This window comes from Mustela erminea, chromosome 7 (assembly GCF_009829155.1).
Source record: "Mustela erminea isolate mMusErm1 chromosome 7, mMusErm1.Pri, whole genome shotgun sequence".
In the NCBI taxonomy this organism is placed as follows: domain Eukaryota; kingdom Metazoa; phylum Chordata; class Mammalia; order Carnivora; family Mustelidae; genus Mustela; species Mustela erminea.
The window spans coordinates 104,484,680-104,492,667 of NC_045620.1; the positions used below are offsets into that span (position 1 = coordinate 104,484,680).

At 54.5% G+C, this 7,988-nt stretch overlaps 1 long non-coding RNA gene across 1 annotated transcript; it reads right to left on the minus strand.

The window, feature by feature from the left end:
• Positions 1 to 623: 623 nt before the first annotated feature.
• On the minus strand, positions 624 to 5,480 carry LOC116595908. The gene is made up of 4 exons (XR_004287910.1): positions 5,382 to 5,480; positions 4,830 to 5,266; positions 2,016 to 2,247; positions 624 to 929 (listed from the first exon to the last, which is right to left on the minus strand). It is a non-coding gene; the product is annotated as an uncharacterized LOC116595908 (long non-coding RNA).
• Between the last annotated feature and the right edge of the window lie 2,508 nt (positions 5,481 to 7,988).

Genomic DNA, 7,988 nt, shown 5'->3' on the forward strand with positions numbered 1-7,988 from the left:
CATGAGTATGACTTTGGACATGTTTTAATGCATGCACACAGCAAGCTCAAAGATGTTTGGGCTGACTCTTTCACTGTTTTTCGTAATGACCTGGAGAGAAAGAGCAGTCAATGAAGTCCTCTACGGCCAATAGAGTATTACTATTATTACTAGTAACAGAATCAAAATGCACAAAAATACTCTTTTATTTTTTTTAAAGATTTTATTTATTTATTTATTTGACAGATAGAGATCACAAGTAGGCAGAGAGAAAGGGGGAAGCAGACTCCCCGCTGAGCAGAGAGCCCAATGCAGGGCTCAATCCCAGGACCCTGAGATCATGACCTGAGCCGAAGGCAGAGGCTTTAACCCACTGAACCACCCAGATGCCCACCCAAAATACTCTTTTAACTTAAAAAATGTGTAGGGTGCCTGGGTGGCTCAGTTGGTTGGGCAACTGCCTTCAGCTCAGGTCATGATCCTGGAGTCCCGGGATTGAGTTCCGCATCGGGATCCCAGCTCCACAGGAGTCTGCTTCTCCCCCTGACCTTCTGCTCTCTCATGCGCTCTCTCACTGTCTCTGTCTCAAATAAATAAATAAAACATTTAAAAAGAATATGTAGAAATAAAACTGGATGTGACCGATCATGCAGCTCAGGAGAACTGGGTAAAATAATTCCACCTTGTTATGCCCATTTTCAAATGGTTCGAAGTCCACAGGGGGTGTCTTCTAGGATGACGACAGTACTCCCTCCTCCCTAAAAGAGGTGTTCTTAGACTCCAAATCTGTTCCATTTAGATTTCAGTATGGTTACTTTCTCTCTCTTCTGTACTTTTCTATTTACCTGACAAAAAGTATCTCAGGTAGAAGACAACCATGGATTGACGAGGATTCAGTCAACCTCAGTGTGGTCTTCCCAGTCCTCTTCCCTCTCTTTGCCCTCAGCCTTCTAAGAAACAGAAAAAGCTGGTTATGGAATCCGTCTTCCCGAACTTACACAATGGCTCCCAACCCTGGGGTAGAGAATGTGCCAGAATGCCCCAGCTTGGTCTGGGATGGAGATGAGGGGTACAGAAATCAAACCATACACATTCCCCAGAGGCCTCGCAGGTCCTGATGGGGGTGTGTCCAGCCCTCTGGGGGGCTGAGATGGAAACAGAGTTGCACACCACTGATAAAGGACTGTTAATATTCTTGAATTGTGAGCTTCTCCTAGGCAGGTGTAAAGTAGCTTAAGATTCCGTTTCTAAATTTCTGGGCATGCAGGAGGCACTCAGTAAACAGTAGCTGAAAACACGCACACTGAGCCTGGCACCTTCCAGCCAAAGGAAACCTACGAGGTGGATGTTTTAAAAATCAAGCTCAGGAGACAGAACCAGACTAGGAGCCAAGGCTGGCACTCGTGAAAACTGGAGTGTCCACTCACAGGGGGACCGGGCAGCACGATGTGACAAAGGAGTTGAAGCAGGGCCCCTCCTCATTGTGTTTACAAAAGCTGCCTGGAGAGGAATCCTAGCTTGGAAGAGCACGGGTTCTACAGCCTATTCCAGAGTGGGAATGGATTTGTCAGATAAATCGGACAAAAGCGGGCTGGAGAGGTAGAAGGCACCAGCTAACCTCTAAAGAACAAAACCTGTGAATCTGGGCTCAGAGCCGGTGCTTCCTGGCCCTGAGGGACCCAATGCCCCATTTTGAAAACAAACATTTTAATTTCTTCTTTTCTCCCCTGAATCGAAATTCATAGATAATGTGGTTAGTGTCTCCACAATTTTAAAAATCAATGTAATACTATAACATAGGAGAAATTCAGAGCAAAGCAATTTATGATAAAATAGTAAACTTCCAACATAAATACTCGGGAATTTTTAACTACGCTTGAAGACAAGATGCCTCCTCGGTTGAGTACCATTCCATTGGGGACCCCTACTCTAGCCCAGTGTAGCCCCCCAGGTGGCTGAGCTCCCCCGGGACAGCCAGCTGGCTCCTCCCAGCTCCACTGTGGATAGAAGCCACCTGCCTTCTCCCAGCAACTCACACTCCGGCAGTAGAAGCAGGGGCAGGAGAAGGGACCCAGGTTAGCTCATTCTGGCTCCACAACTGACTCATGGGGCATATGCAGAGACACGTGCCAGTGGTGATGGAGCAGCTCCTTCCATGGCAAGATTTTCTGGAAGTCCTCGGTTATGCATAGACAACGACAACCCACCACTTCACTCACAGCTCACAGCTGCTGGCTTCCTGCTCAATGATGCTGCAGAAGAGGAAGCCTGGGGCAGGGGGCGGGGTGGGGGAAGTCAGCTGGAGAAGGAAGTTTCTAGTAAATGGACATCACTTAATCCTAGGCCAGCATGGATGAGCAAAGGCCAAGTTTCTTTACATGTTTCACTTTGGTGCTCAGGTTGCTTTTTCTTCACCTTCCTGGTCACTACCTTAGCAATGACATCTAACTATATTTCAGACCCCCAGCCCTGCTCATCTAAAAACCTGGCAGTGAGATGAGGCTGCATCCTGAGAGCTCACTCCCCCCTTGCCACTGTGTGGCAGTGGGGTGGAGGGGACAGAGCATGTCAAATTCTGACCCTGCAGTCTACTAGCAGCGTGACAGCAAAGTACTCAGGTTCTCTGCACTTCCACTTCACATGGAATGAGGACTTAAAGACCGACTCTGGGGGTGCCTGAATGGAGGCGTTAAGCATCTGCCTTGGGCTCAGGTCATGATCCCAGGGTCCTGAGATTGAGTCCCACATCAGTCTCCCTGCTCCGTGGGAAGCCTGCTTCTCCCTCTCCCACTCGCCCTGCTTGTGCTCCCTCTTTCACTGTGTCTCTGTCAAATAAATAATAAAATCTCCCAAAAAAAAAAAAAAAAAAGACCTTCTCTGGTGGGTTACACTGAGCATTAAGCAAAATTACTACTTTAAAAAAATAAAAAGGCACCTAGCCAATGCAGGAAACCCAGGAGACACTCAGAAAAATGGTTTTCCCCTCTCAAGCACCTGAAAGGTAGCTGAGAATGGCAAGGAAAGCAGGGGGCTAGGAACCCCAGAAAATCCTTTCAAGTCTAGATCTTCAACATGAGACTCCGTGTCACAAGATGAAAATATTGACACTTTTTTGAGAGAATTGACACACGTGCTCAGTGACACGCTGCCTGGGTTTGTCTCACGGCTCCCCACTAATCCCAGTGATGTCATCCCACCTCCACCTCCCTGCCCTTGACCCAGGAGCATGCGCAGGTGTTCCACAGGAAAGCCAGCTGAGGCGTTTATTGTGCCATCTGCTGCTTCGTCCATTTCTCCTGAAGTCACCCTGTGTTAGTGAAGGGAGAGGGACTACCGCCTTCCTCCTAGCATCTGGTATCCTCTCTACTAAGGAAATACTGAGTTAAGCTGGTCTCAGTTTAAAGCAGTTGGGAAGGCTGGGCAGAAGGGAAAGGTCCCTACAGCAGCATCTTATCTCTATCACTGTAACTCCTCCCGAGCCTTTTTTATGTCCCACAATTCCCTGTAAGGCTTGGACCCACTTGTCCCTGGAAGTGGGAGATTGGGTCTAGCGACCTTGAAAGCTCTTGGCAGGGCTGGGGACCAGCAAGTCCTTCTGGGGCAGAAGGTTAGGGATGCCGGGGAAGCTCTTCAGGGATCAGCCAGCTCCAGGGCCACCCAATACAGCGAGTTGAGCAGGTAGGGAAGCGAGCTGAGGCAGGTGGCAGCACAGAGGTCTGCAGAGCCCATCAGTTGGTTGGAGAAGATCAGCTGGCAGAAGCCGCAGCAGACGGGCTGCCCATCATGCTGTAGCACAGGTCCAGCTCCGGGGTGACTCTCCGGCAGAAGAGAGATCCCACCCTACCCAGACCGGTGTCACCCACAGCCAATCCTACCCTGCTGGGGCCAGGCTGCGCTGCGCCCGCCCTGGGTCTATCACCCATAGAACTTGAGGCCTCTGCCCCTGGGTAGGGAAGGAGCTAGGTTCTCTAAACCCAGAGGCAGCAGCTACTGGTGCTTCGGGTTGTGGGGCAGCTCTCCGCTTTGCCCGGGCCTCCCTTCCCTGCTTTCCTCACAGTTACCTGCCTGAACCTGGAGAGTGACCACCAGACTAAACCCTCAGCTTAATGTAGCTTCTGATGCCCCAACAGAGCACGTGCAGAGGCCCATCCTCCCAGCCCCAGACCTGCCCCCTCTGCAAGCCCACCACCCCGTCATTGGGCCTTGCTTTCAGTGTCTAGAGAACTGGTCTGGACCTTTACTCCCAGAGAGACCAAATGCATGCTACTATCCCTCATAGAGACTCCATTTTCTCATCTGTAAAATAACGGTAACTATCCCTGCCTAGCCCACTTCGCAGGGCTAGGGAAGGATCACACAGTAGAAAAGAGCTTTATACCGGGCAAAGGCCCTGCAGAGATCCTTCATTATTCAGCCCTACTGGCTCTGTGAATGCTAAGTGGCCTGAATCCCCCTGATGTGGCCTACAGGACTCTCCCAGCTTTGGGATCTGGTTAGTAGTGCCTCGGAGCATCTTCCTTCCTCCTCTTCCCAGGACCCATCAGCTCACTGGCCCTCAAACCCATCTCCTGGGGCAGCTCATCAGGCTGTCCCTATTTGCTGATCACAGCTGGCTATCAGTCAATGGACAGGCCTGCACATCTCAAGGTAGGTTAAAGGAGATGGAGAGACGTACCACCCATCACCCCACAGGCTGAACTCGGCTCTTCTGGGGCAGCCCGCGGCTGTCGTTTGGAACATGGGCCAGCAGAGGGAGCCAGCAGACAAGGACAGCTGTGGCCCTGCAGCGGTTGGGGAAAAACCCGGAACTGGGCTCAGGAACCTGGGACTGAGCCCCTCAGCACGCTCACCTGAATCTCCTTCTTGGTGGGATTGATGACTTGCAGCCCATAACTGCTCCCGTCCATGTGCCTGCTGCAAAAATGGCTATGTGACCCAGGAGACCTCCGAGATGCAGGTCCAACCTCTCTTGATCCCTGTGGAGGTCGGAGGGCACTCTGCGGCCACCCAGGGAGGGTGCTGGGCTGGGGTTGTCACGTGTGTGAGAGGACAGGCCTCCTGAGTCCGCGCTGAGTGGGTAAGGAGGAGGGGCCTAGAGGTCACAATATGACCCAAGGGGCCAGAGGGATCCCCAAACCCAGTGTAGCAAGGAAGGCCAGCCTGGAACAGATCGTGATTTCCTGACCACAGCACAGGACCCTCCAGCCCTCTCCCCTCTGCGGGCTGGGCTCTCACTGGTGCAGCTCCGCCAGGCACACGTTCAGCCTCTTCAGCTCCTTCCTCCGCTCTGAAAAGTGGACAGGGGACAGTGGGGGGGGGGGGCGGTGAGTGACAGCCCTAACTACCTTTGTCTTTCCCAGGCCCAGTTCAACCTGTGGCGAGGTCACCAGGGGTCAACATACCAAGCTGTGTGCATAACATCCTTCACTTCTTCCTTTCATTGAGTGAAACTCCACCCAGAGCAAAGCAAAGACAGCAGAAGTCCTGTGGGGACCTGTGAGGAAGCCGGTCAGGGCGGCAGGTGACCCACCCAAGGTCACATGGTCATGACTCAAACCCAAATCTTAGAACAAACCCGAATTGTTTGGGCTCGCAGCCGCTCCTGACCCCAAAGATATTAGTCATTCCCAGGAGGGGGAGTGGACTGTCCACTCTCTGAGAGTCCCCAGCTGATGGGGACGGTAGAGTCAGGTGGGGAAGGAAGCCTCAGACTACGGAAACACCACAGCACTCTGGTGTCAGGACATAGGAATTTGAGTCAGCCTTGCCCTTTCTGGCTGTGTGACTTTGGGTAAGCTGCTTAACCTCTCTGGATCTCTGTTTCCTCAGGGATAAAGGAGTTCCGCTCTGGTGAAGCACAGAGTGGACAATATTATTAAGGTCACTACCAACCCCCAACAGGAAAGAAGACGAGGTGGTGAAGGGCAGGCCTCTGCACTAGCCACCCGTGCCCCCCTTCCAGGCCCCTTCTGCCAGCCCTGACACTTCTTAGACTTGAGGAGGTCCCCAAGGATGCGGTCCCCAACATACAGGATATCCTTCCCCCACACCGCAAGCAGCTCACGCACCACGTCCAAAGAGCCTGCCCCATGACGGAAGGCTGGCTTGCTCACAGCCCCTCTTGCCTGGTGGGCAGGCTGGGGACATGGGGACATGGGTTCTTAGTAGGGTGCCTGTGGAGGCAGGAGAGGAGGGGCAAGGTGGGAGCTGGTACCTCCAGAGTGAACCACCCAGGGCTGGTGTAGGTGCCCATGTGGAGCTTGCCTGAGCCCTGGAGGGGCAGAGGGGCACCCTGGTCAGACAGTGCAGGGCGATGGGACTGGCTGGGGTAACCGTGGGGGTGAGGGAGGAAGGAGGTGAGAGCCCCGAAGAGTCCCCTTGTTCCCTGTCTCCAGGGACCGACAGAGCAGCCAAGAGGCAGGTGCCAAGGGCAGATCCAGCCTCAGAGGCAGGCGCCCTCCCCACAATGTGGCCCACTGGTCAAGGTTCATGGGGCCTCAACAGCTCCCTACCCGCCATCACTGTGCTGACCCATTTCAGCACCGTTCCCTCAGCAAACAAGCAGGGCTATTGTGTGTCTACCACAATCAGGTCGAAGTCAGACCTCCAGGGCCTGGCTGAGGCCTCAGCCTATGGGGCAGGCTTGGGAGAGCATGTGCGGACACATGGAAGCAGTCTGGGACTCCTGACCCTGACACGTGTCACAGCTGCACCCCGGTCACCCATCCCCTGGCCTGCCTTTCTTGGTGGGAGCACCTGCCCAGGTTCAGCCACGTTCTGCACTGGTGAAAGCTTGCCCGCACTGAGGTCACAAGCCATCCGTGTGCTGGGGTCCTGACCCCCAGCCCTGCGGCACCCCTGGCTCCCCAGCACCCATGACCAGGACCATCCCGGCACAAGGAAGTGCTCAAAAGGTATTGGTGGAGGCACCAGCACAAGGAAATGCTCAAAAGGTATTGGTGGAGGCAGGTGTTGGCTCTTGTGCGAGTTCTCACAGTTCTTGCTCACAGCACTGGGGCAGAGACTCAGGGACACAGGACCTGAGCACGGTGGCAGCTGAGTGCGAGCCCTGCTCACCCGTTTGCCTGCCAGGGACTCTGGGGCTCACACACCCCGCCCCCCAGACGTCTGATTGCCTCTTCATGGCTCCTCCAGGGCCATAAGTGGTCTTCCTCACCCCTCAGGGGCCCTTCCTTGGCCTGGCTGAGGTCACCGGCCTCTCTGACTCCCTCCAGCCAGGCCCATACATGGGAAACGCCCCTCCCACACTTAGTTCTCTCCAAAGGGGAGGACCAGACATGGGCGAGGCCCTCAGCACTGTGGGCTGGCCTGGCCCTCCTTGCCTTTGGCACAGGCTCTCCAGCCAGGCACGTGGCACTCACCTCACAGAGGCCAAACAGGCAGGTCCAGATGGCCTGGCAAAGACAGGGCAAGGGTCGGCGCACCGAACTGGGCGGGGCTGGGGGGCCACTGCCTGCCTCTGCCCTCACCCTGCAGGACACACTGGGGACTACAGGAACAACATCGTGAGAAATTGTTCAATCCACTGAGACCTTGAAAGACCAAGAAATGGAAAGCAAAATGCCAACCAGACCCAGAGGGTAGCAGGATCTTGGCTCCTCCTGACCCCTTCCTGCTCCTGCAGGGCCTCAGTTTCCTCCAGCAGCCAGAAAGGAGGCTGTTCTCTGGGCTCCGATGGCTGAGGGCCATCCCCCCACCCCACCCACACACTCACATCCGTGTAGTTGTAGCTGCTGGTGGTGGCCAGAAGCCCTTTCCCATCCACCTTCCTCTTGTCCAGCAGGGTGGGGATTCGCACCTGGAGCAGAGGTAGACAGACGTCACTTCCGGGCGTGGGGCCGCTCCCAGCTGCCCGCAGGATCCCTTTCTCGGCTCTCAGCCTCCCAGGCACGGGGCTCCAGTTAGCCTACAGAGGTCTGGCCACATCTCGAGGAGGGAGTTAGGGACACAGCCCCACTGCCCTAGGGAGGAAAGGGACAAAGGGACAG